Consider the following 26,940-nt stretch of genomic DNA (forward strand, 5'->3'; position numbering starts at 1 on the left):
AAAACAAGGTGCACACCACCTGTACACTATTCACTCACAGCTAAGGAAAAAAAAAAGACAACATCAGCTCATGTTCCTTACAGTCAGATATCACTGTTTTCATTGCCTACAAGGATGGAATATTTGTTTTTAAGCTCCATTTCTTACCTGGCATGTCCAATTTGAAATATTACTCATAGCTGGTGTTTTCCAAAGAGGCCCTTAACCTATACCTATGTCTCAAGAAAGGTGTCCACTGAGCAATTAATTGCAAAGCGAAGATTAAAAACAGAGCTTTCGCTATACACCGAAGACATTTGGGTTTGATAACAAAAGATGAATATGAGATGATAGATCAGAATTTCAGTTTCATTTCCTGCTATTTATATCTAGATGTTTTAAACAACTACAAGAACATGGCATGTTTGGTGGTAGACTATTCACTTTTAGGTGAGCAAACGTATACGAACATATAGTCCGAAAGTAGATTCAAATAATAAAAAAAACACTTAATATTTGGTTGCATATCCCTTGCTTGCAATAACTGCATCAAGCCTGGATCCAGTGACATTCTTCTTCAGTGATGCTTTTTTAGGCTTGCATCACAGCTTCTTTAAGTTGTTATTTGTTTTGTGGGGGTTTCTCCCTTCAGTTGGCAGTGTGTTTTAGGTCATTTTCTTGTGCATGATGAAGTTCCTTCCAATTACATTGAATGCATTTCTCTGTAAATTTCAAGACAGATTGTCTTCGTAGACTTCCGAATTCATTCCGCTGCTACCATCATGAGTTACAGCATCAATAAAGATTAGTGAGCCTGTACCAAAAGCAGCCATGCAAGCCCAAGTCATGACACTACCTCCACCATGCTTGACCGATGAGCTTGTATGTTTTGGATCATGAGTAGATCCTTTCTTTTGTCACACTTTGGCCTTTTTATAGATTAGTCTTGGTTCCAGAACTTTTGTGGCTCATCTCTGTATTTCTTTGTGAATTTCAATCTGGCTTTCCGATTCTTACTGCTGATGAGTGGTTTACACCTTGCGGTATAGCTGCAATATTTCTGCTCTTGAAGTCTTCTTCAAATGGTGGATTATTCACCTTCACCCTTGCCCTGTGAAAGTTGTTGGTGATGCAACTGTTGTTTTTGGGTTTTTCTTCACAGATCTCACAGTGTTTCAGTCATCAACTGCTGTTGTTTCCCTTGGCTGGCCTGTTTGATATATAGTTGTTAGTACACCAGTGGTTTCTTTCTTTTTAGGACATTCCAAATTGTTGTGTTGGCCATAAACTATGGGTGTGCAATGGCTCTGGATTTCCCCTCTTTTCTCAGCTTCCAAATGGCTTGCTTTTCTCTCATAGACATTCCAAACATTCAGAGCTATTAATTGTTTAAACAATCGAACAGGGAACTAGTCTTCTTTTTATTAAAGGCCTGAATGTTTATACACATATGACTGTTGACAGTGATTGTCTGATGTGCAAATTACTCATAAGCAGCAATTAGAAGCATTAAATGATGGAATTTATTTTTCATTCAAACATGATAATGCTATACTACATGAATTATTAAACATTTAGAAGACTAGCTCACGTCTTGTCAATAATAATAATAATAATATTAATAATTGTGATGATGATGATGAAGATGATGATTATTACTATTTCACACCTTTTGTCTTTTTGTGCATATTTAAAACAATACATTCTAAATAAAAAAAAAATTCTAAGTTAAAGAGACAATAAGAATAAATTAGGGGCATAGCACTACTACTACTACTAATAATAATAACAATAACAATAATAGTTTACTACTTTTATGTCCTTTTATATATGTAACTAAGACAGAATAAAAACAGATTATATAAATAATAAAATTGATCTTAAGACTCAATTACGGACATATGATCAATACTTCTAATACTACTACTACTACTATTACTACTACTACTACTACTAATAATAATAATAACTATGTAAGAAAACAGGAATAAGAGTAAATAAAAACAAAATATATATTTTTTAAAATATATAATATAAAAACCTGACAGAACCATGAAAATAGACATTGAAAAAGAAAAATGTATGTCTTTAGCTGATTTTTAAAATTATGTACTGTACTTGTCTTAGTCTATTCTGAGTGTGGTACATTTGATTATGATTTGAATATAAGGGTTTTTAATTTGTTTCTTTGGACAGTTAAGGGTTCTTAGTTTCCTAAAACAGTTCTTCTACATAGAATCTTTAAAGGTTTTCCTTTATTAAGGACAAATAAATAAATAAAAAAAACCAAGTATATAGGTCCTGTAGGTACAGTGTAAACCTAACCAGATTTACTTAGGTACTCATTCATGGCATAATTTAACTCTCATTTCAACATTTCTTCACTACTGTCTGGTTAGGTTACCTGCTTACACATTCTTACAAGCAAAGCAGTTAGTGGACAGAGCTGTGGAATGGTTCAACAGAGTGAACAATCAATAGGAAATGTGAAAAGGAGTGCATTTTAGACTCTGCTTGTATCCAGGTATTTGTCAACGGATCAGGAAATTTCCCGGAGATAGCTGCAGTCTGGTAAGCTGCATCATTGCTACCTGCAATGTTAACAGCAATAAATAATACAGCAGCCTGCTGTGCTCTGGGACATGTGTTCCTGAAATAATAGTGCCATTGCACTGTCACTGCTTTGTACATCATAGCATTTGTCAGGGTTTGGAGGTGGAGACAGATGCAGGTGCAGATTTTCAGTTTTAATGACTACCAAAACAAAATACAAAACAAGAACTATGAACAGGAAGCAAAACACTAAGGCAAAAATAAAACATTAACAAAGAATATGAAAACAAAGACAGCAACGAAAGACAAATGCAAGACTAGCAGTGCAGTGCAAACTGTGCCTATATACACACACTCGTTAAGTGAATGAGAATCAGGTGCAGGTGTTCATGTGACGATGATGCTGTGTGGTGCAGTGGCTACTGGGAACTGTAGTCCGGAGTCTAGTAGCCTAATTAAAACCTCCTCAACCCAGTCCAGGCATTTACTAAGGATTTTGTAAGTGCTTCTCTCACCGTTGCATGTTCATGTAGTCTTTCTATGTCCCACAAGCTTCAGATCTTAAGTGCCAGCATGAAATTAATGAAATTGCTGCATCCCACAGGATTCCAGTCCTGATGAACACTGCTAGTCTCAACCAGTACTGGAAACATTCATTAAAAAAAAGAAAAGAAAAAAAAGAAACAGATAACCTCATTTCATGCCTTTATTTGGATTTGATATGAACACATCTTTTCATTCTGGATGTATTTGTATTGTATCTGGATCTAAATGTATTTGTATTCAGTTACATCCTTTCTCTCTGCACTCTATGAAATAAAGGTAAAAATTCATAATTGGACCTTAAGGACTACATTGTATACCCTATTGTATACTATAACACTATACATGGACAGAATGACATTTAAGCTACTCATTAGCCTGTATCTTTAAAGCTTTGCTTTAAAAGTTAATTAATGCTTCACCACTTTCACATGCAAAAAAAATCATAAAGATCTAGTAGAATTATTTTGAAGAGCCTAGCTTACCAAGACACATTAATTGATTCAATTTGAGGAATCTGTAATTTCTACATTACAGTGTTAATATACTTCATTACATACATGTTGAAGATTTGTGTGAAGGTATTATATCTTAATGCTTTCAGTTTGTGTGAAGGTATTATATCTTAATGCTTTCAGTTTTATCACAGTTATCGTCATGGGACTCATTACACACATAAAGTAGCCATTTTAATGGTATCGATAAAACAATCCCACTTCTAAGAGTGAATAGTTTAGCTGGAAAATCTCTCTGGAATTCAAAACCATATGGACTAATTTGTATTGTTTTCTGCTCTTTGCAAATATTTTCAAATCTGCAGTCAATTGGCAGCATTTAAAAGCTTCCCTATTATAAGCACATGCATCATTGAGTTTGAATAAATTATAGATTAATAAAGCCCCTGCACAGAGAGGACACTGTTCATGTTTGCATGTAGAACTGAGTATTCATTCCGCTCTGGTTGTAGGCTGAGTACGATTTAAGCGTGACAACATCCTAAAATATAAAAAAATATGAAATAAGTATTATTCCTATCCACAGTTAATGGGATTCTACATGCTTGCTCCTAGTTGCCTGAGCTGCAACTTCATCTCTGTATTTGCTCTTCATCTCTGCAGCTTCATCTCTGTATGTGTGTTTTAAAGAACAATTATTTCCCTCTGTTGAGTTGTTTGCTCGCTCCTGCTGCCTGATGTGATGTTAATGCCAGATTCTGACACACTTCTATTGTTGTTGCTCGTCTCACCCTCCAAACCTGCCTTAGGTTAGGGTTAGGGATGATCCAACATGGATTTGCACTTTCCCAAAACACATTTGCTTCAGTATACCTGCTTACTGTAGACATGTTCCTAAAAACTGCTGCTGTAATCACAGATACTATCCTGCACTCATCACAGGATTCTTATTCACATTATGCTCATACTGAACATTCTTTCAACACTCTTAATACTATTTGACTTTAGCTGTAGAGTAAGGGTTTATGGGTTTCCTTTTTAACCTGGTTCCTCAAGCTTTCATAACAGAGATTTTTTTTTTTTATCATGACAGAGATTTTTTTCTTTCTTTGCCATTGTTTGCTTGCTCGTTAGAAATCCAAATCTTCATCCGGATGAAGTTGATTGTTATAAGTGCCATACAAATAAAATTGCATAGAATTCAGTAATAGACCATTATGTTAATCTCTTCTTTTGTTACAGTTATGGAGGTGATACAGTTCTAGGCCTGACACTGGAGGCTCCTGTCATAGAAATAAATCAGCTGTTATTATAGAAACAATATTAAATTGAATGCATTCCTATAAAGCTATGATTTGAATTATAGCTGGAAATACTGTCTGAGCTCCTGTTATAGAAAATTAATAAGCACTTCCAGATTTCTCAGATTTGAGAATTCAACAATGCTGTGGTATAATGTATTTTTACACTTTCTGGTTCCACTGAAGTTTCAGATAAATTGCAGTGTCTTAGTTCCAAGAAGGGCAATTCACTTTAAAGCTGAAGATAAACATGTGTATTACTTGCCTGCCATGGCATTTATAAGCAGGGCAATGGAATGGTAGATGACACATGTACTGTAAATGGAATAATTTCTACATGGCTGCTATTCTTCTTTTTAACAAATGGTAGTTCTTGTTTTTTCTCCTCCGTATAATGAATGCAGCCTTGCTGTTTGTTTAAATTGTGGATTTAACTCTGCAATGTTGTGAGGAGAGCCCTGAGGCACTGTAGCATGCATTTAGGTTAAACTTATTCTCAGCAGAGCTTAAGTGCATAATATGTAGGGAAAGTTCAAGCGATGTTTTCCTGGAGGAAAAGGCCACAGCACAGTAAACTCATCCATATTCAGATGGTGTAAAAGCACAGGATACACACAGTTGGTTTAGCAGCGTGAGTAAATGTGCTGTTTCTATTTGATTTATTTTTCCACTATCAACTTCAGCAAAATTGTGTGCATTTACCCTTTATTTAATTCTAGCATTGATACTCAAATTTTGTACAAATGTAAGACATTCTGTTTTTGAGTCATAAAAAGCTAGTCCTGTTGTTACACCTCTTCATGCTATAGAGCCAGATGGGAAATGCCACCAACTAAGACTGGTGAATAGAGATAATTTAATGAAACATTATGAGAGCACTTTACACTCCTTAAAAAGACTGCCTCTGCTTCTGTAGTTGCTGGGCTTAGCTCTATTTGGTGAAGCTTAAGAAAAGTAGAGACATCGTATTTTAAAAAACAAGACATCCGTAGTGAGTAGAGTTGTCTAATAAGAATGGCAGAGCATGGAAGAAGGCCTTGAGTCGGGGGAGGGGACAAGCCGAGGGATTTAAAGCATGGATTAAAGGTTCCCTGCTACTAGGATGCCACATTCATTGGCTTGCTAATGACCTGGTTAGCCTCGAATTTCCGCAACAGAGTCCTCTGTTGATGAGTGCAAGTGGAGCGGGCCAGTAAGTTGGCATGAAGATATGGAGAATGTGACTTGTTATGGAGTTGTCAGACATGGCAAAGTTGGCTAGAAACAGATCCTTGCTCTGAAGTCTATTAGAAGAGAGGTCTCGCAGCAAGGCCATCAGCGAAGCAAAGCTCAAAATCAGATTAATTAGCACAAGGCACATGACTTGTGGCTCATACGCAGGGATGGTAGAAACCTCTTGTACTGATCTGCAACTCTTTCATACTTTTTGTCTTTCATACATTAGAATAATTGGTAAAAAGGTTGCCCATCATCTTTAGAAATACACTGAGGCGTTATTTACCTGTGGGTATTAGAATGGTTGCATGTGGGCAGATGTATCTCTGAAAGACTGGAGTGATTTACAGGTACCTGTGGGTGGATAGTTAGGGAGCAGGAGAGTTATATTGTTTAATCAAACTGATTACATAAGCTGTGATGCTTATTAGCTATGACTCTTCACAAACAAATGCTTTCAAAGTAATCACTGGTGTTTATTTATTTATTTATTGTTTGGTTATTTGCATGGATTTACTGTAAGTCCATGTACTCATACAGTATATTAAAAAATATAAATGCATGATAAGACTTTGCAATGCTATATGGCATACATAGACAAACTATTCTCAAGGAGTAACATGGAAAAGGTGGACACAATCAGGTAGCAAACCAGTGACAGGATGGGGGTGGAAACGGGACCAAAACAGTAAGTAAAATATAAGCAAATGGCCCTTGACATCATGGAAACCGTGATGTGAAAAATGAATCTGTGACACATTTACTGTGTGAGAAATCACTCTTAGCTTGCAAGGTTTTAGACATCTTTCGGCAGACAACATGGGCAAGATTAAAAAGTAAATAAAAATATTACAATGTTGTTTTGGTGAAATATGTTTTGACTTCCACATAGACTGTATATTAAGCTTTATGTTGAAGTCATTTTAAGCCTCTCAAAACCAATATTTTAATGTATATGGATATTTAGTACTGCTTCCTATCTACCTACTTTTCCCTTATGACACTGAATTCATTTTAAGAGATTCAGCGCTCATGTGCTAGTTTTTCGTCTTTCATTCGACATCTATCATTTGTATTGTTAAATTGGAACATGCTGAGTCAGTAATACAGTACCAGTGATTTGCATTACATACCTTAAGTGAAACTGTATTAAGGACAAAGTGAGTTACACAGGGAGCCGGCGGCAGTGGCGTGTGTTAAGCCATTAAACTAAGACAAGTCAAGTCTATTCTGTTGTAATGGCTTAGGGTAATAGCATTGGGTAATATTGTAATATGACATGCAGAACATTAAAATATCAGATACATTCCATCAAAAGTCCCATTTCATGCAAATGTTAAAAGTCATGCATTGAATCTGTAAAAGGCTTGACCCTGTTTTAAATAGAACAACAGGTCTTTCACTAAATGACACAGTGTATTATGAGTCATTTCTTGGGAAATGAAAACTATAAACTTGTTTATTTGTATCTGTATTCTAATTACTGTTCTCTTCCATAATGGAATGATGGTAGGTATTTGCTGTTTTATTGTATAACCTAGTATACTGTATGTTTGCCATAATATATCATATAACATGACATTTCATACAATTCCCATCATATCAACAAAGGTAACCTCAAGTTAAGTTTTATTGTCTTTTGCCAGGCATTTGACAAATAAAGTCTTGCAATTATATAACCTTTGTATTCCTGCTACAAGAGTTTTAATAGGAACCTAGAACAAAAGTGCAAGTGTCAGTTTGCCAAATAAGGTGCACACATTATTTAACAAAAACATATTGACGTTATAATGGCATTTTCCTCAACAAATACAAAATAAAAAGTGGTTGAATGAAGAACAATATTGTTTACAATCACTTTTCAAGGTGATTACACAAGTGAATTAATCAAGAAGTACTGCTCACTGCTTTCTATATGCTTAACCATGCATGGCAAGAGTGGGCTATCCTGCTATACATACCTGTCTCCATTTCTAATCTCTGCTAACATAATTGCTTCAGGTTTACATATGCATTATTTTATAGTCCTTGTTTGGTAGAGTTTTTGATTTTTGAGGTCATGCTACAATTCAATAGACCATGACCAGTGACTTCAGTTTGATGGTGTAAAAGCTCACATGTTTAGCTACTCAACTGAGCCTTGTTTAGCTCTGTTGCTGAGGCAGCGGAGGCATGGTCAAGCACCAGTTGTGGACAGAGAGGAGTTGGGTTGTACCAGCAGATAACATGACATGTGATGATTCTCACCTGTGTCTTATTACCACCAGTCTATATATGTGTTTTTCACTGTGCTTTCAATAAGGCCTGTAATCTGAGAGAGACATAGCTGGCAGAATTTGCAACACGCAACACACACACACACACACACATACTATTATATATTGTGTTATTATAATGGACTATTTTGGAATTTGGAGTTAATAAAGGCTTTCTGCACATGGATCCTAACCAACCTCTCGGTTGAGTCTGTTAAAATATGTACATGAAGTATGACTTGCTAGGCTAATATTAAACTAGCTAGAACTAGCAAAGTTGATTATACCCAACTAAAGTAACTAAAATGAATTTTCTTTTATTACAAAGTACAATAACTGTGCTCAATAGAATAACTTTATTAAATCTGCCTATTTTTCTCTGAAGAAGCTGCTGCATATTAGAGACAGAGCTGAAGCTGCACTTTCATTTTGCCAAGAAATATCTGGGTAGGAGAAAGCCATTGGGAAGCCATTAGCGATTGTGATTTTAAATGGAATTTTAAAGTGACCTGGTGTACCATTTAAGTAGGAATTAAAACCAGTTTACGATACATTTTGTCATTTTTGCCAACTATATCTAATATTACAAATGAGAATATGACTGAAGTATGCCTAAAAATATGGCTAACTTTAGGGTTATGTATTCATCTACTAGCACCAAAAAAAAAGGTAAATTGCATTAAACAGATACAGGTGGGGGAAATAAGCAACATGAACAATATGAACAATGAACAATACTTATTTCCCTCACTGTATTTAGGTATACATTACATTGTCTGATCTTATTCTGATTATTAACTTCATTTTAGTTTAGTGCTTCAATCCACTAAATCTGTAAAACAAACAAAATGGCAAATCCTAGAAGTACTACTTTACAACTTATTTGGAATAAATGGTGTAAAATCTGTTAGACAGGATGTAAAGTAGTAGTCTGGATTACAGCTTCCATCTTCAGTAGTTACCTGTGGGGGAAACAGGGCCTAATGAGGGTGAATAAGTAGGCATATCTGTGCTCAACGTAATCTGTCCTCAGAGAAAAAAAAAGCTGTGCCTGCTGCTCGAATGAGCTTTGCTCTGCTTTGCTCAGTGAATGATGAGTGGGGGCTGTGTGATTATAAAGACATCTTGTCTTGAGTACCTGCCAGAAAGGTAGAAGGTGTTTGGTACATCACAGCCTTGACCATACGATGTCTTAAAGGAGCTTACATGTGTTTCTTCCTGCAAATGAGCTTCCTGGTGTTCCACCACTAAATGATTAGATCATAAAGTAGCTTTAGTTGCTGATATGCTGTTAGAATGACATTTTGCACATGGGGTGTGTTCAGTAAACACATAACTTTGGCACTGGTTTGCATGTTCACTTTGCCAGAAATCTTTCTATATGTAGTATTTGCATACATAAGCTCTGCCAAGGCAGGTCATTGTAATTAAGTTTTATGTCAGTTTTTTTTTTTTTTGTTTTTGCTGGATTTATGAGGAGGTGTAGGAGGTAGAATGCAAGTATTGCATATATTTATTAGTGCTTTGCCTCAGTTTTTATGCTTCCGCCAATGACTTGTAGAGCCGTTATGTTTTTGGGTTGTCTGTCCATCCATCTGTCTGAGATTCTCATTAGTGCGATATCTCAAGAATGAGTGGTGGAATGTTTGTAGTATTTTTGTTTGTTTGTTTCAAAGCAAGCAAAACCAATAGGAATTCTAGCAAGTCTGACAGATACCACTGGATTTCATATCAATGTATATAGATGAAAAGCTGCAAATGCCAATCCTGTCCCTCATTCTACCATTTGGAAGCATTCAAATGAGCTGGCTTGTGTGAATTTCTAACCCATGCTTAAAGCAAAGACGGCACAATGCTAGTCAACCAAAATTCTCTTGACATTATGAAAGCCTTAATTATGCTTTGCATGCCACAGTACCAGACTTGTGCTCTAAGAGCTGCAGAATGCAGTTGTATCACAATGTGCACAGATTGTAAGAAATATTGTATTGATATATTGAAGATTGCCTTTATTTCATCCTCCCCAGGAGTACCATGTTCACTTACTGAAATTCTACAAATATGTGACCTGAATAGCCAAAATTGTGTTGTTGTTTTTTGCTTACCTAAATTTTGGCTCTTTGCCTGTGCCATGTACCTATACTTTATGAAATCATAAATATATTTCACCAAAATGTTGTGGGAATGTCAAAATTTCCCATACATCCACATACAGTATATATACAATCAATGGTTAAGCAGGAGGCAAAAGAGGGTGTCCTGAGGCATATAAAGGGCACATGCTGTGTGCCACTGAGGTATTCTTGCCAAGGCTCTGTTCACGTGGACTTGTGTAGAATGAAATGTACACAACTGCCAATTGATATAGCTGAGGTCATGTCCGTTTGAGCTTTTCAGTTGATCTGCACCAACACATACTGTCTTAGGCTCAAGTGGATAAGTTTTCTGACCCTGTTTGACCTTTAGTTGGATCTGCTGTTGGTGATTGACATAGATTTTAGCAGCAGAGATGTACAGAACAGTGAACAGAGGATTGGATCTCAATCTAGTATTGACCTGTACTGGCCAAAAGCTGCGCCAAAAGGAAAGAGTGCTACTGTATTTTTATGGCATTTGTATCATGGTCTAATGGAGCATTTTTTTTTTTTTTTGCAAAACAAACTCATAGATCACAACAAATGAGGCAAAATGGCTCCAAGTAATCACACAAGCAATAAAACAAGGACTCAAATATACCTTTTAGCAAAAATTGAGTTGAGTTGAATTGTTTGACCTCATTTGTTCGGATAACTGGAATATTACTGCCTCTCTAGAGGGAATCTATGATAACTGTGAGAAAGCTCAGTGTGGGTCTGGATGGTTATTAGAGCAAAGCAAGCAACAAATAACTAATTAAATAAATATAATGGAATCATCTTTTATACAATGTATGTCTTTTCTTGGCTTACTGCTCATTAAGTGTTGTTATAGGAAAATAATCAAAAATAGGGTAGAGTGATGTGGCTCAATACAAGGTGGATTTATTTACCACCCTGAATTTGATTATTTTGCAATAATAACAACATGCCCCAATGTGTTATTTTCCATTTATACAACAGCAATGTGCCAATGAGTCCTTTTATAAATGTATTAAAGAACAATACGTTATACTTTTTATCCAATTATTTATTTATAATGAATTATTATTTATGGGTGCATGGTGGCTTAGTGGTTAGCACGTTTGCCTCGCACCTTCAGGATTGGGGGTTCGATTCCCTCTGCGGCCCTGTGTGTGCGGAATTTGCATGTTCTCCCCGTGCTGTGGGGGTTTCCTCCAGGTACTCCGGTTTCCTCCCCCAGTCCAAAGATATGCATGGTAGGCTGATTGGCATGTCCACAATGTCCGAAGTGTCCATAGTGTATGAATGGATGTGTGAATGTGTATGTGATTGTGCCCTGCAATGGATTGGCACCCTGACCTGGGTGTGCCCAGCCTTGTGCCCTATGCTCCCTGGGATATGCTCCAGGCTCCCCTCGACCCAGTAGAATAAGCGGTATAGAAAACGGATGGATAGATGGGTGGGTGGATGGATGGATGGAATTATTATTTATTTATAGTTACATTTAATGTTGCTCCCTCCCTAGACTCTCTTTTTCTCTCTCTTTTGAAGTTATTAATAAGTAAAATGCATCTGGTGATGAAACCATAAAGTTGTTAATGAAATATATATATATATATATATATATATGTGTGTGTGTGTGTGTGTGTGTGTGTGTGTGTGTGTGTGTATAGTTGAGGTCATACAGTTACACACATAAAAATGATCTGTTATGTGAAATAGCTTATTCGGTTGTGGAATTTTTATAATCCCCTCATGCAATTTTTAAAATCCCATTGATTTTTTTTTAATTATTAAAATTTTGCAGATTCTGCAAGGCATATGTTTGTATAGAAACCATAACATATTAGAACGAGGACATCTTTTGAACAATCAGATTTAAGCATTCAATAGCACTGTGGTATAAAGAATGTAAAAACATGTAGGTATCTTGGTGCCTAGGCAAGTAAAATAAACTACGCCTTTAACTTATTTTCAATACATTTGTTAGATTGGTATATTAATGGATAATTGCTGAGATCAGCATTGCATTTGAGAAAGCAGAGGTTATGATTACACCAGGTCAAGTACCTTAAGATCCGTATTTTTCCCATTGTTGGTACAAAGATTGCTCAAAACCTTGGCAACTTGCACTCTGAAATAAAGTCATGGGTTAATTCAAGTTAAGCTTGACAGTCTCTGTAGTATACAGGGTCACATTCACATTCAATCAGTATTAGAAATGACATGCCTTTTTATCAAATTTCTTGCTGAGATGGCTGCTCAACTTATCCATTATGCTTTACATATATGCAAATTTAGTGCATTGCCCTTTTTTGTCTCTATAATCTCCAGTGTTTTATAGCTTACAATATTCTGAAGGTCTTACATCTCAGGAAAGTTCTATGCAATGGTGGTAGAAAATTGCTGTCATTGAAGCACATTTTTTGTACATTTTCACCATGATGCTGGAATATAATTCAGCCATTATTCCTTCTTTAATAGCTATTATTTAGATATTATATACCTGCCATTTATATAGGTGGTTATTATCAGAGACAGCCCTGTCAGCATTTTTGCCAAGACATTCCGCTTTCCTTTCTTTCTTTGCCGTGTTGCCAGCGCCACAAATTAATGTGATTTCGACTATCTGACATAAGGTTAACTAAGTGGAAGGTGGCGTTTTGGAACCTTCAAAACCACAGATGTGGAGCCTAGGCAATTCAAACTGGGATTCAAGGTTGAATATAAGATTTTTCTTGTCCTCTATTTTGAATAAATTAATATAACATAATAGTGCTTGTGAATAGAAATATGAATAATTGTTATTATTATTATTATTATTATTATTATTATTATTATTATCATTAGTAGTGGTAGTAGTAGTAGTAGTAGTATTATGTGTATCCACATTTAATATTTTAATAATACACTCACCATCAACTTTATTAGGAACACCAGTACACCTGCACATTCTGTGTAGATGTGAACATTAACTGAAGCTCTTGGTTTTTTTGCATTGCTCTGTTGCCACATAATTGAACGTACAGGTGTACTGGAGTTCCTAATAAAGTGGACATGAGTGTGTATTCCAATAATATAATTACTTAAACATTCAGCTTCATTAAAACTTACTGTGATTAATTCTCATTTTGTCCTTATATGTTTTTTATTGTATTTTAGAAGCAACTGTAGGCCCATGTGCCCATATGTCTTGTCCATGGGTCAAATGGAAATTGTTTGTCAGGAAGCATACTCATATGTGACTGCTGAGCCCCTTTTTAAAAAGATAAAAATACACTCAAATGGTGTCAGAAGGTTGTTTTTCATCCTCCGATGAAACAGTAAGTACACAGTAGATACACAGACACAAATTGATCATTTAGTTGTATCATGAATGTGAAATACACCAAGAAAAACCCTCAGAATTTCCATTTCTGCCTTTTATCAGAGTAATACTATGCAAAACACAAACCCAATCCTTGAACAAAATGACAGTCACATTCTACAACTAGTGAAACAAATATACACAAACAACAAAACTAGAAGAATCTAGCAATGAAAGTCTAAGGGAGAGCAAAAATCAAATTACAAAAACAAGTGCAGGGTTCATAAACAATAAGCTCAATAAGAATTTTAAAAACTAGCAGTCTGCAAAATTTGCAGATGACATAAATAGCCACTTGACGATGATGATGATGAGTGAAGAAGTGGTGGACTGAAGTACTGAAATGGACTGGACATCTGGAAAACCTGAAATGGACTCAACTCATATCACACCCTATCAACAAACAGACATGGGGCCTTAAATGTGTTCTCATCAATAATTGAGGAAATGCTACAATGAGTTGGTAATTAATTCATTTGTTCATATTCAGTAACTACTTTATCCTGGTCAATATCACATGGATCAAGACCTATGTAGGAGTGCTGGGCACGAGGCAGGAATACACCATGGATGAGACATAAATCCTTTGCAGGGTACCATGTATACCCACAGTCACATCTACGGCAATGTAGTGTAGTCAGTCCACCTACCAGCATGTTTCTGAGAGTTTGTAGGAAACTGAAGAACCTGAAGGAAATTCCACACAGAAAGTAACTTGAGCTTAGATTTGAACTGGGGACACTAAAGCTGTGACGCGGCAATGCTACCTTGCTGCCACAAGTTGCTAATGTATAAGGTCAATCAGTATAGTGTAGGGCTTCAACTAATGATTATTTTGATAATCGATTAATCTTTCGATTATTTATTTGATTAATCGATTAGTTTAATAAAAAGACAATTATTGTTTTCTGTATTTAAAAACAAACAAACAAACAAAAAAAACGTTATTTCACATTCTGCCCAGTGTTGTCCTTTAAACATTGTGCAACTTCAAGGCTATGAAGAAGGTATTAAATGTGTCTATGTGGGCTATGCTATACATTGTGCAAAGGATTTAAAAAAAAATAAAATTAACATAATATTTTGAAAAAAAAAACCCAAAACAACTGACTGTCCACAAGCTTTAAAGCAGAACTTAAATCACTATATTAAAAATGCTAAAAAAGAAAAACAAAAGCACATACTAAGTGTTAAGTAGTAAGAGGTTGAACATTCTACAGTAACACACATTCATGCAAAATGGAAATACTGGCATGAATTTCTAACATTTACAGATAAGGACATAAACTTAAAAATTCAATTTCTACACTGAAGAAAACATGTCTGGAACACATTAAACAGCACACGCATCTGTTGCAGCATCTGACACAACAAGCCATGTTAATACACTTATGAGTTTGTTTGAAGCTCTTAATATAAAACATTCTTTTGTTTTGGACAGCCTGGATTGTGCACTTTTCCCGCAGCAGCTCACTCTGTGACTTCCGCTGTTTTTCAGATGTGTCTTATTCATAGAATATCCACAGTGACCTCACAGACCCAACTAATCGATGGTGAAATTTGTTGTTAGTTATTATAATTATTGATTATTATCGATTTTATTGATTAGTTGTTGCAGCCCTAGTATAGTGCACTACAATTAGCCTCCCCTAAACTCATGCCACTTGATATGATGCCGGAAATATCCTGTGGAGATAAAGTAGATGGTGGGCCTGATCATTAATTTTAATTTAAATACTTCAAAGGCTTTGATTACATTCGATTTCACAAGTGTCAACATACATAAGTTAGAGCACAACGAGTTCATACCTGGACAAGTGTTGTTACTGTGATTGGTCTTAGGGTTATAGCAGAACCCTCATGGCTCCTATCCATGTACATTAACTGGACATATGATAGACTGTATTCATAATTTCGGTAATGAGATACCTGCCTTGTGCTGATCTTTTTCATAATTCACAACCTTTAAAGACAACAAAGCATTTTAAAATAACTAGGATATGCCGGATCAAGTGCTTTTTTATAAGCTACCGAATGATGAGGTTGGTCATAATATTAAATTACGCCAAATTTACAGTGATTAATGTGATAATTTCAACTAGGACTATTCATGCAGCAATATGTTGCCGATATCCTAGACTACTGTTAGATTTTTATTTCAATGCTTTTTTATGCTTACCATCTTCTGATTCATATATCATCATATTAGTCTTTTTCATTTTTCTGTGGTACATCTTATTACATTTGACAGCAAAGAAAAAAGGCTGTTCAATGATACAATGATTTGGATAAATGTTCCTTTCCTTCTAGATAGTTTTGGCATTCTTGTATACTTTCTCTGTTCCTAAGCAAAAAACAGGGTGTGTGTGTGTTTTTTTTTTCTTTTGCAAAGCTATTGAGTGATATCAGTGTAGGATGTGTTCATATAGTACAGAATGACAAACTAGTAGTGAGGCTACCTTGGACTCAATAATACCAGAAATGTGATCATATACAGTACATATCACCCAGCTAGATAATACCAATACCAAGGCCTTGGGGATGGGTTAATGGTAGAAAATGACTTTTCTGAAGAATCAGTATGGATGACACTGTTATAAAGCAAGAGAGAGAGAAGCATATAGTATATTCACCACCACTAGATGTGTTATTAGTAATAAAAAAAAAATACATTGCAGCATTATTTAGTAATTGGGCATTATTTAGTAATTGGGAACTGGTAATTCTGTAATTCCAGTTAAGGAATCCATTTGACACTGTTTGCATGTTGCACGAAGGCCATAGTTATATGTGCATTTAAGTAATGCATCTGTGTAGACTTCAATCCAAATGTAGTTCAATGTCTTTTTGCTGTCTTGCAGGTGAAAGAGTGACCCAATGAAGTGGAGTATAACCTTGTCAGTGTGCCAATATAGAAGTCACCTTGGCTCGCTCTTCCAAGAGCAGAAGGGAAGAAAGAGCGAGAGAGACAGAGGAAGAGATAGAGCGACTTCTCTGATTGTTTGTTCACAGCAGGGAGGCAGGGAGGTCAGTAAACAAACCATGCTGCATTTCTGCTGCTGCTATTTTTCAGCTCCTGTACTGTATGTGTGGCTTGTTGCATCAACATTGCTGCCTGGTGTCTAACCAGTTATTTCTTTGTTGAGTGCTGGTCAAAATGTGACTTCAGATTTTGTTTAAGACGGTGGTTAGTTCCAATCATGTTGTCTACATCAGGAACTGCCCTCAAGGTTTCTGTAAACTTAAGTCGACTCACAACAGGATGCTGTACGCTTGTAATTTCTTTCCTATAGATTGCTGGCTCATTAAGAAAGTAAGTTAATTGTGTAGGATAGGAAAAGCATTCTGTGACCTTGATGAGGTGGTGCAAACTTTCTCTCTCACATTTTTCATCACGTTACACTTCAGACTGTTGCTGTGGCATAAATGAGTTGTATAGTATCCAAAATCTGAAGGGGATATAGTGTAACTGAAATACATACTAGCACATTAAGGGTACAAACATGCCTACAAAAATTACTGAAATGTGGTGTCCTTGGCAAGAACGTGACAAAATAAATTTTTCAGATTTATATTTGTCTTACCATGTGCATCATTGCAAAATGTAGTTGGCTTAAGGCAGGGGTGTTAGCTGGACTGTTAGTCACCCAGGGCTAAGCCCAGATTCTTAGCAGACTTCTAAATAGACTGTTTATTTCTTGCATGTGAAGGCTAATTGCTTAAAAAATGTGAAAAATAGACAAAAAGTTGGATTTATCATAAAACTGGCCTTGGGCATTATCACTGTTTGCAGGACTATTAGTTTGTTTTCCTGCTCAGCATGAGAGGATGTCAGTGTTTCATTTTCAACCCCTTTACTGGTTAAAAAAAAAAAAAAAAAAGGAAAAGAAAAGAAAAAAAGGCATATATCCATTTTCCCCCTCACACTAACTGACTGTGTTAGGTAGCGTTTGACAGAATTGAGACCCGTCAGCCAATAAGACACGGGTATTGCCTCCATTCACTGTAGATAAAATGCAACACTCTGTTCACTGAAGATACAAAATGACAGCACTGTCGTCTTCTTTTTTACTGACGTTCAGTTACGTAGTGACAAACAGCTCCAAGTGGAGAATAATTCGGAGTTAAAGAAAAAAATCTTTGGGGCTACAGCCCAAATACCCAGGCCAGATTTTAATTTAGAGATGTAAATTAATTGTTTGGTAAGAAAAATACCATTATTCTTGTTGAAAGTTATAAGTTATCTATTTAAACTGTTAAAATGCCCACCTGGTTCAACACAGTCACGTATCGAGGTTGGGCCAGAAGCAAGTGCAGATAACATTTATTTAAACAAACATACTATGAGACAAAGACACTAAGACAACTTGGAATAACACTGTGGCATGAAACAAAACACCGAGACACGAACAACAAGAGTCTAGGACAACGAAAGACAAGCAAATAGTGCAGACAAGGACTAATATATATATATATATATATATATATATATATATATATATATATATATATATATATATATATATACACACACACACACACACACACACACACACACACACACACACGAGTGCTCATTAACAAAACGTGAGTCAGGTGCAGGTGGTCATGTGACAGCTAGTGCAGTGCAGTGGCTGATAAGAAGTGGAGTCCAGAGTTTCTTGATACATGACAGTACCCTCCCCCAAGGGCGCTACTCCCGGAGCGCCCAAAGTTATACATCCTCCATCTGGTGGTCCTGGCCCCCTGGGCAAAATGTCCCCAGCAGAACAAGGAGGCCAAGCGGCTTCCGCAACGGCACAGGGAGGCTCAGATACTTCCTCAGCTGAACATGAAAGCGGGGCGACGTCCTCGGCAGAGCATAAAAGCGGGGCGACGTCCTCGCCAGAGCATGAAAGTGGGGCGACGTCCTCGTCGGTGCAGGGAAGCGGGGCGACGTCCTCAGTGGAGCGGGACAGCGGAGCGACGTCCTCTGCGGAGCAGGGAGGTAGAGCGACGACCTCAGCCGAACAGGGAGGCTGAGCGGCGTCCACCGCTGAACAGGGAGGCTGAGCGACGACCTCGGCCGAACAGGGAGGCTGAGCGACGACCTCGGCCGAACAGGGAGGCTGAGCGACGACCTCGGCCGAGCAGGGAGGCTGATCGAAGTCCTCGGCGGAGCATGAAGGCAGAGCGACGACCACTGCTGGGCAGGCAGGCTGAGCGACGTCCTCGGCGGAGCATGAAGGCAGAGCGACGACCACTGCTGGGCAGGCAGGCTGAGCGACGTCCTCGGCGGAGCATGAAGGCAGAGCGACGACCACTGCTGGGCAGGCAGGCTGAGCGAAGTCCTCGGCGGAGCATGAGGGCAGAGCGACGACCTCAGCCGGGCAGGGAGGCAGAGCGACGACCTCAGCCGGGCAGGGAGGCAGAGCGACGACCTCAGCTGGGCAGGGAGGCAGAGCGAAGTCCTCGGTGGAGCATGAAAGCGGAGCGACGTCCTCGGCTGAACAGGGAGGCTGAGCGACGTCCACGGCTGAACAGGGAGGCTGAGCGACGACTTCAGCTGAACAGGGAGGCTAAGCGACGTCCACAGCTGACCAGGGAGGCTGAGCGACTTTGAGGTAGCTGAACAGTGGGGAATCCTTGAGTCCGGTAGGAGATGGAGCGACGTCTCTCACGGAACGTGGAGGCAGAGCGACGTTCTCCACTGAATGTGAAGGCTGAGCGAGAGCCATAATAGGGGAGAGAGGGTGGGAGTTGGTCTCCACCCTGACCACAGACTCCTCCTCCTGTCGGTGTGGCATGGCGTAGTCCTTTATGAACGCCGGGTGTGGCCTGGTGCATGGTCTGTCCGGCTGCGGCAGGCCTAGCATGCAGTTATTCTGAACGAGTAGTGCATCTGTACTTCTTCCCTGCTCCAATAGCCCTCTATACCACTCCGCGTATGCTGCAAACCAGGCGTCCATCTTGGTGATCTGCTGATTCTGATAAAAGGGTCTTTCGTTCTGTCACGTATCGAGGTTGAGCCAGAAGCAAGTGCAGATAATAACATTTATTTAAACAAACATACTATGAGACAAAGACACTAAGACAACTTGGAATAACACTGTGGCATGAAACAAAACACCGAGACACGAACAACAGGAGTCTAGGACAACGAAAGACAAGCAAATAGTGCAAACAAGGACTATATATACACACACGAGTGCTCATTAACAAAACGTGAGTCAGGTGCAGGTGGTCATGTGACAGCTAGTGCAGTGCAGTGACTGATGGGAAGTGGAGTCCAGAGTTTCTTGATACATGACAAACACTGAGATACATCACATTATGCGATTCAGTAAAGCAATGTTACCACCCTCTGGTGTTGACAAATTTCACCCATCCTCATGCTGTTTTTTTTTTTATTTATTGTTTGATACATTTTAGATTGTTGCTGCCTACATACAAAAGCTCTGGCTCACCTGGGGGACAGATACAGAGACTGTATATACAAAAGCCACAAATATATCTCTGGGGTAGGAGCAGTGTGAAATTTTGGGGGGTTGAACTCGTGGCATTATGAATACTAATGAATGAATAATAAGTCGGGACAAGAATTAAGAGATCTTAAGCTATCTTTATTATTACAATATCAACAATTAATTTTTGGACACTTGTCACTGTAACTCATAAACAATATAATGAATACCAAAAAACAGTCTTGAGTTAAAAACAACACATGGTTTGCACCATTCCACTAACTATGAGCCCATCTTCAGTGTCCATATAAATCTCCAAGAGCTGCATGTGCTCTCTCAACCAGAGACACAAACCGATAAGACTCTCAGCCGACTGTTTGTTCATCCAGCTCATTATTATTATCAAAAAAGTGCGATTCTGATGGAGAGAAGTCCTCCACTTCAAATGATCTCCCACTACCACTACTAATTGTCTGGTATTAGCATAAAGCTTGTTGGGCATCCCTGCCTCTCACTCACCCTGCTACTAGCGTCACATACTGTGTGCCACCTGTGCACACACTTCAAATATGCATAGAGGACAGAGAAAACAAAAATCAATCTGTAATTACTATTTAAGTAGTCAGGCAATAATCTAAACTTTTCATCAAAGACAACAAGTCACTTAAAAGCCAATTTTGCTTCATTCTCATCTATAGCAGTGGGTTCATTTTATAATCATTATAAGTCATTATCCAGTGACCTGCTGCTGCATAGGCGTAACCACATGTGGCCACACTGACAGCAAGTTAGTGAGGCCTAAAACTCTTAGTACGCCTGGCTGTCCACTACTTGACACTTTTCTTACTCATTTCTACTCTGCCATCTGGCATGTTTCACATCTTACCCCTGAGAGAGGATTAGTTACATGCTCATTTCCCAGACATGGCAACGGTTTTACTCTGGAACCAGAAGGAGGAGGAATACTATAGTCAGAAATGATCAGAGAGACTGATATTGACTTCACCTAGCACAGATTGCATGAAGTATATTCAATTAATCTTGCATGTTGGTGGTTCTTATACAATCTTTAGATAATATTCGAATATATATTAGTGCACGGTGCTAGATGAACAATAACTTGTGAATATTAAAAGCATTAAATTTAAAGTTAGTGTAAATGCAATAATTAAATAATAATTATGCCGAATGCCATATTGATCAGTCTTAGATAATCCACAACTAATACAACAATACATAATTTGCTTTTATGCAACAAAACCAAAATTTGGCAATGTATTAGAAATTACAAAATCAATGTAGTGCACACAAAGAAAAGTAGAGCTTCAGAAAACATGAAAATGGAAATTGATGGACAAAAATATACCTGGCAGTTCTCACAATGCACAAATGTATACCCATTTGTACAGGCAAACAGTAGTAATTTTGTACACCAACATATCAATCTAAAATTTTGCTCCTTTGTGCTATTTTGGTACTGGCATGATAGATGCTGTTTTGATGGGTGGCTCCTGAAGTTGAACCACCTAGTCCTACTCCTGGGTCTTTAGACCACCCTAAATGTATATTGTCACAGGAATTCTTCAGTGGGCATGGTATGATTCAAATGGTCACAATCAAGCCGATGGTACAACAGGACACAAGCAGGACTGAAATCTGTTAGGCCAGGCTGCTTTTAAGATCTACTGGACCATGCATTTAAGGTCTAGGTCTCAGTTCCTCTACGGAGGGAGAGAAACATTTAATAATGATTCATGGAATGAGTGAGATAATCTATAGGAAGGAGGCCTGTAGAAGTTTTGACTTTTTTTGTAAATCAGTCACACCATCTTATCTATATGTACAAAAGGGTGTTGTTTGTGCCACCATTCAGAATATAGCCTCTGTCATCTCATGGCATGTTGTAACTGGAAATGAGCTGCCTCACACATTTCCTGGTTGCTATGTATCCAGTTGTCTTCTGAAAGCTCACCTGGCCAAGGGGAAAATGGAAGGCTGGTAGGCTCCTACACTCTGGAAGTAGGTCGCCCCATTCAGGCTTGGTTGGTGAGTGTGAAATTAAAAAAGGCCCAGCAGGTCCAATGAAGCTTTAAGTAATTGGGGTTTGCATATCCCTAGGTATAGTAGTCAATTAGCATGAGGACTGGACATGCACACCCTTAAACCAACATTTCCACTCCTCTGGATTCAGGAGTTATGAAAATGATCATTTCTCTCAGTTAGAACTACTTCCCATGAGTAAAGTGTAGAAATGGAGTTTGGTTGGTCTACCATAGTGTGTGACAGTACAGCTACAATGTCAAGTCTACTTAAAAGGCTACAGAGAGAGAGAGAGAGAGAGAGGGGTAGACCAGAATCTCTTGTAATGAGAGAACAAGTAAACAGTTCCTTTAGAGCACAGGGAGCACTTAATGCTGTGCCATCCAATTTGAGAGTTTTAGGCTTACCTTTCCGTAGCAAGGTGATTGGGAATTGACAGACTGAAATCCTTGAGTAAATCACCAGGAAAATTGGTTATGGCAAGAAGCCTGTGAAGTTGTTACACCATGCAGGACTGGGCCAATTAGTCCCAGGTTCAGCCTTTTTCTAATCCATGTGTATACCCTGTGTCTTGAACTGTCCATAGGGCACATCAGAGCATCCTGCAGTTCCTTAATGTTCAGAGAAGGTGAATGTGGAGCTAAGTGGAGGGATAGGCCTTTTGGTTACTCAGGTTTCATGTGGTCCTAGAGTCATTCCAAGACAACCAAGACAGACTAACACTGTGAATTGTCTATTACTGGAACAATAATTGAGCTTATCTGTTGTGGAGAATCAGCAGCTCTGAAAGGACTCTTTCATATTGCAGTGATGCCACAGTGCAAGGATTTTATTTAAATTTTAGTCCCTACCCTAGTGCCTAATGAATGTTTTATGTGGACTTGTCTATGCAACCCCTATGCCGTCTCTTCTCAGCCGATAACCTTATCTGAACTCCATGCCATCACTCTCATTGTTCGCAAAAAAGCATTGATAAGTGGAAATGAAATTTTAAATAGGCATTGTCTGCATCGTTGAAGTCTACCAAGTCTCACTGAGAGCTGAATGAATTGTCAGAGTGTGAGCGGATCTACGGATATAAGCTCTACTTACAGCATTTCTTTGAGGTGTCTGCTCTACTGTAAGCAGTTTTTAGCTTGGGTTTGTTCTTCCCACTTTCTGTATCCAGCAGCAGCTTATGATATAATCTGTGGCTCCTTGCCTCAGTGACAGCAGTTGTTTGCCTGCATGTTTCTCTAAGGAGGCATGATCGAAGACCTTGGGAAACAACTGTTCAACCTGCTGCAAGATTAATTTCAGGGCAGATTGTCGGTCATGTGGAACATGACCATGCCACATGTGAGTGCTCTTTCACTAAGGAGGTCCATGTCCTTATCAATCTGGTAGGTCGAAGTTAAAATCTTGAACTGAGGCCACAGATTGCAAACCGCTGCTGGATTCACTGTGAAGTTACAACCAAGGCAGGGTTGGGAGAATCCATACGGAGTAATAGGCATAATCAACAGTTGATTAGTAACTATAACAGTAACATTCTGGATAACTATTAATATTAACTAAGTAACATTCTGGAAACTGACATATCTCGTGGACTGTGGTGCTGCGGTTCTCTGGCATGTAGAAGTGATGTGCAGAGTACTTTTATAACACATTCAGAAGCATGGAATACATATTTTATAAAGCAATACAAGAGGATTTATAGACTTACATCAACACTCTTGAGATGGCATGAAATGTTTTTTTTTTTTAAATGAAGTATATTACTTGATCCTTTCATGAAAGAGTAAAAAGATGACACCTCAGTTATCTTTATAGGTATACTAACAGCACAGTCATGATGCTTTGAGACATCTATGAAGTGTCTAAATCTCATCTTTCCTTTCAGGAGATAGATTTTATGTATATGTTTCTTGTAGGAAATTTAATTGGTTGTGCTTCTGCTTCTCTATTTGATTTAACTACTATGAAGCTACATTTCAATACAACTTCAATTATTTATGAGGCACATATACCAACCAAGTGAATATATTTAATGCCCTCCATGAAACTTCCTGTTATCACTTGCGTCATATCAACTCATATATATGAGTCGTTCACTCACCAGCCTCTATTTTTTCTCCTTTGTGAAATTAGTAAAACAAAACAAAAAACAGCTTGTTTTAGAGAAACTGCAAAGCCCATTGTTATTTAATTAATCAACACCTTCTGACCTTCTGAGTGCTGTGATATAGCATCATTTATTGAATATATGAGAAGTGGAGAATTTGCACAATAAACAACAATAAACAACTATTATGGCATAAACTGTTATGCTGAACATGCCATCCATGTATGCTGCTTGAATTTGAACTTTTTGCATCTTAAATTGTGCCTAAAAGAATGATTTCATAAAATATGAAGAACCAAAGATTGTTTCATGGCTGCATGTTCTCAAACTGAGCCGGTGGAACAAATTGGAAAATTTGAGAGTGAACCTAGAATTTCACTGTTAACAAATGTTGGATGAGAACTAATTTCTTCTCAGTGCTGCACTGGTCACTTTTATTATGATTATAATAGGCTTTACTAGGGATGCACCGAAATGAAAATTCTTGGCCGAAGCCAGAGCCGAACATAATGAAAAACTTGGCCGAAGGCCGAATACCGAACACATTTTTTCGCGTTTTTTCCATTTATTTTGCCATTTTTTCACCATGGCATAAATTAAATAGTCAAAATGTGCTTTTTACTATTTTGTCTTGCTTTTCAAAGAAAAAAATCAATTACAAAAACTACAATTTCAATATATTTATTTAACACTGAACATTTTTTTTTTTCATTCCAGCAGGCACAGGCTACCAACAAGGCACAATATAACTTTAAATAAATAAATTAGTAAAATAAAAATATTTTTATGTAGTCATCTTTGAGCACCCCTTGAATAGCCCATGTTAGGCCTATAACTGACTGCTGAAAGAATTTAACACTCTGTAGCCTACAACAAAAAGTGAATTAAAAAGTGCAAAAAATGGTTCTATTCGGTTATATACAGCTGATTATATTGTTGCTATATACCGCTCGCGTCCCTGTACACCTCGCGGAGTATTATAGTAGATATAGTAGGTAGATACGTTGTTAATGTTATGTTCCTTGATAGATTTAGTTAGTTTAAACTATAGATTACTTCATTTAGTCCCCGCTGGTTTTTTTGCTCCTAGTCCATAGTACTAGTTCATGTTTCTTGTTTTGTGTTTTGACCCTGTTTTCTGTGACCGCGACTTTGAATCCTTGCTTTGCCCCGTTTATGCCTGTTTGCCAATAGCCCGATAACCCTTTGCCTGTCTTGACTAAGTTTTTTGGATCACGATTTGTCTGCCTGCCCTTAAGTTACGTCTTTACCTGCTTCCGTACTCTACTCCCTTATGTCTCGTGACGTGACAGAAACATGCTCCGGAACAGAAACAAAACAAACGCACGTGTCCACAGTAAACATCCGAGGAGCACGTAGCTCGTGCACGTGCATGCGCGCGCCCCTTCATCGAGGTCATGACATTCGCGCGTCTCACTCTGGTTGCTAGGCTGTTTTGTCGTGTCATCAAACACGTCATTGTTCGGTCAAATTTATTCAGCCTTTTCACTTATTAATAATTTCGGTGGCCTAATTGTCCGTAGTGTGTGAATGGGTGTTGAGTGTGTGTGCGATTGTGCCCTGCAGTGGGTTCGCACTAGGACTGCAACAACTAATTGATAAAATCGATAATAATCGATAATTAAAATAGCATGAGAATGCTTTAATATTAAGCACTTCAGACAAACTTATAAGTGTATTCACGTGGCTTTTCCTGTCAGATGGTGCGACAGATGCGTGTGCTGTTTAATGTGTTCCAGACATGTTTTCTTCAGCACAGAAATGACATTTTTACATTTATATCCTTATCTGTAAATGTTAAAAATTCAGAATAGTATTTCCATTTTACATAAAGGCACGCCCTGACAGCAAGTGAGTCTCCATTAAACTTCACTGAATGAGCACGAGACCATACATGTGCGTCAATCAAACAGCGCATAATAGAAAGGAAGCACAATACCTCTGACTAAAATATTCATTTTAATCAAATATGTTGTTTGATGCTATATTTAGTTATACTTAGAAACAAAAGTAATTGTGTTTGTTTATGAGAGCAGTGACTGTACTGGGGTTATAACATGTAATTGTATATAAATGTAAGAAGTGTCATACATTTACAGAATAAAGTAACATGTTACTATGTTCAAATGAGTGATTGTGTGTGTTACTGCAGAACATTCAACCTCTTATCAGTTAGCACTTAGTTTGTGCCTTTGTTTTTTTATTTTGGCATTATTAATATAGTGATTTAACTTCTGCTTTAAAGTTTGAGGACAATCAGTTTTTTATTTATTTTTTATTTTCAAAATATAATTAATATTTTAGAATGTGAAATAACATGTTTTTTCGAAGAAAAAAAATACAGAAAATAAAAATTGGCTGTTTAACCTAACAAATTGATTAATCAAAGAAATGATTGACAGATTAATTGATTATCAAAATAAACGGTAGTTGCAGCCCTAGTTGGCACCCCGTCCAGGGTGTTCCCCGCCTTGTGCCTGAGTTCTCTGGGATAGGCTTCACTCGCAACCCTGTGTATAAGGGGTATGCAAAAAGATGGAAGGGGGATAGTAGTAGGGTTCAAAT

General features: G+C 37.8%; 1 protein-coding gene across 2 annotated transcripts in view; it reads left to right on the forward strand.

The window, feature by feature from the left end:
* Positions 1-26,940, forward strand: part of LOC128612301 (leucine-rich repeat and fibronectin type-III domain-containing protein 2) — a 142,440-nt gene that overhangs the window by 16,423 nt on the left and 99,077 nt on the right. The window contains exon 2 of one of the 2 annotated variants that reach the window (XM_053632326.1): positions 16,629-16,794. The gene's annotated coding sequence lies outside the window, so the exon portion shown is untranslated. Of the gene's footprint in view, positions 1-16,602; positions 16,795-26,940 lie in introns of both variants that reach the window. The other variant, XM_053632327.1, reaches the window with a different exon arrangement.

The sequence above is a fragment of the Ictalurus furcatus genome, chromosome 9 (assembly GCF_023375685.1).
Source record: "Ictalurus furcatus strain D&B chromosome 9, Billie_1.0, whole genome shotgun sequence".
NCBI classification, from domain to species: Eukaryota; Metazoa; Chordata; class Actinopteri; order Siluriformes; family Ictaluridae; genus Ictalurus; species Ictalurus furcatus.